Source organism: Anolis sagrei, chromosome 3 (assembly GCF_037176765.1).
Source record: "Anolis sagrei isolate rAnoSag1 chromosome 3, rAnoSag1.mat, whole genome shotgun sequence".
Taxonomy (NCBI): Eukaryota; Metazoa; Chordata; class Lepidosauria; order Squamata; family Dactyloidae; genus Anolis; species Anolis sagrei.
Window position 1 is genome coordinate 237,984,269 of NC_090023.1, and position 3,123 is coordinate 237,987,391.

The following is a 3,123-nucleotide window of genomic DNA, read 5'->3' on the forward strand; positions in this document are numbered from 1 at the left end:
TGTTATAGAACTGGCTTCAAGGATATTCTTTGTCATTTGGAGTGAAAGGTCTCATGGGCTTAGCAGGAGTGAATGCTGCACTTGCCAGTTTTCCCTGTTCAGTAATGCTCCAGGAATAAAGAGAGCTCTTTTTTTGCTAAATGTATGCCCTTGTGCAAAAAAGCCAGTATGGTGCAATGCTTTGAGTATTGGACTATGACCCTGGAGAGCAGGGTTTGAATCCCCAAGGCGTGACCTTCAACAACTCAAACTCATAGCCGGACAAAGACAATACCCCCCTTCCCCCCCCACACACCCAAGACACCATAAAATGCTGAGGTTGGGATGAGAACAAACTTATGCCATTGTGAAGAAAGACTGACAAACAGAAATCTTCACATGTATGCATAATTTTGTAGATAGGAAATATATATTTCATGTACATCAGTGTCAATGAAGTAATTATATTGATATTACTATTTTTCTTCAATGAGCTTGAGGAACATATGGCTTTTTCCTTCTGTTAGTAGCCTATCTTCCATCTATTAACACTGTCCCTCATTTTACTGTCTAAACAGATCTTTCAAATTAAAGCACAAAGGTACTAAAGACTTCTATTTTGCACCACAGCAATGAAAGTAAGACTCTTTTGCAACTACAGCTAAGGTACCTTCTTAATCCTGGAAGCTGAAATTGCCATCCTGCCCTTGCTCCTGTTACAGGAAAACCTTGGCATTTAAAAACAAACTTTAAAAGCGATTATAACAACATCCAACTGCAGGATGATGCGAGCTTTATTTATTTTCAAGCATCCAGTTGATGGGGAAGCTAGCAATTTGGGCTATCATTAGCCTTGCCCTCTGCTGTATTATGTAAGTAAAGGTTACATTATATTCATGTACTGAACACTTGATTTCTGAAGTGGCTGCGTACAATTCTGGACCTGTTTTATTGGAATACAAGTGACACTTTGGCAAGAGATTATCAGTGCCACAAGCAAGGATCTGCTGCACACCAAATAAGAGGAAGGACTGCTTTTAGCGCAACCAATTTTCTGCCTGGTAAGCACTTCCAAATATAACCAGGGCTATTTTAATAAGTGATGCTTATAACAGCGTTTGCATTTTTCACTTCTGCAAAACTTAACACATCCTCAACTAAAACACATTGTTTCAGTTGCTGAAGTTTAGGATCTTAAAAGTTTATAGTATGCTACCAACAAACCTAGCCAAGCCCTGAAGCTGCAATGCTATTCAATGCTAATCAAGGTGTCCAATTGCAACATTCACACTTGCCTTAAGTAGTCAAGCGGTCTTTCTCCCACCATGGACATTATTCCACAGATATATAGACCCCACTTGCCCAGTTTCCAACAGACGTCACAACCTCCGAGGGTGCCTGCCATAGATGTGGGCGAAACGTCAGGAGAGAATGCTTCTGGAACATAGCCATACAGCCTGATAAACTCACAGCAACCCACTTGGACAGATTTCTCATTTTCTCAACAGGTCTGATCGGTATCCTCCATTCAGCCTCAACGATAACACTCCTAAGGATCCATAATTAACTATCGACCTAATTCATGCAGCAACACCAGAGGCACTCTAAGTGGCCAGCTACTGGTCAAAGGACATTTAATCATAGAATCATATAATCAAAGAGTTGGAAGAGACCTCTTGGGCCATCCAGTCCAACCCCCTGCCAAGAAGCAGAAATATTGCATTCAAATCACCCCTGACAGATGGCCATCCAGCCTCTGTTTAAAAGCCTCCAAAGAAGGAGCCTCCACCACACTCCGGGGCAGAGAGTTCCACTGCTGAACGGCTCTCACAGTCAGGAAGTTCCTCCTCATGTTCAGATGGAATCTCCTCTCTTGTAGTTTGAAGCCATTGTTCCGCGTCCTAGTCTCCAAGGAAGCAGAAAACAAGCTTGTTCCCTCCTCCCTGTGGCTTCCTCTCACATATTTATACATGGCTATCACATCTCCTCTCAGCCTTCTCTTCTTCAGGCTAAACATGCCCAGCTCCTTAAGCCGCTCTTCATAGGGCTTGTTCTCCAGACCCTTGATCATTTTAGTCGCCCTCCTCTGGACACATTCCAGCTTGTCAATATATCTCTTCAATTCTGGTGCCCAGAATTGGACACAATATTCCAGGTGTGGTCTGACCAGAGCAGAATAGAGGGGTAGCATTACTTCCCTAGATCTAGACAAGATCTGTTCAAGCAGGCGTTCGAATAATTGATTGGTAATGAACATAGGAATGGAACAATGGATGACGAATCTGGATTATGTTTTTGATAATGAGACGATTGTGATCGGTTATTGTAGTAAGTGTTTATTGTTGGGTAATGTGTTAAGTAGTTAATTGTTGTTATATTCTGCATTGAATTATTGCTGTTTTTATTGGTTGTGAACCGCTGTGAGTTGCCTTCGGGCAACAGCGGTATACAAGTAAAGTAATAAATAAGGAGCCTCCACCACACTACGGGCAGAGAGTTCCACTGCTGAACGGCTCTAATCAACTACCAAGCTTGCAAACTTTGTGTCCTGTTTGTTTGTTAAAAATGAAATGCAACTGTTTGGTCTGCCCCGGACACGATAACTAAAACCCCGACAAGGCGAGAGAAAAGCAGCAGGAGCGCTTTCTTTCCTAACTCCGCCCTTTCCCCCCCTACTACACTCGCTTAAATAAAGACAACATGGCGGAGGCCGCTCTCCTGACTGACTGACTCCCTCCCTCTCTCAGGAATGCAAAGGCAAAACAGAACACGAAACTCTCCCGGCGGCGGCTTTATATAGCCTTGCATGGGAGAAGGGGCGGGGCCGAGCGACGACGATCGGGCCAATCCGATTCGCGGTTTGGCAGCGCCGGTGGCGTGCTCGCGCGGCCCCGTAGGCGGGCCACGCCCCCTGAGCGCATTTCTCTCACTCTCTTTCTTTCCCTCTTCGTGAGGGAAATAAGGTGACGCGCATTTCCACGGGAGCGCGCGAGGAACAAAAAAAAAAAAAAAAAAAACAAAGCCAAACCCCCTCGAGGCGTGCGCGTGCCACCTTTTTAACGGCCGGGCAGCGGCGGTTATTGTGGCTCCTCCCCCTTTTCCGAGGCAAGCTCCGCCCCTTTCCCCGCCTCCCTCAGTAACTTG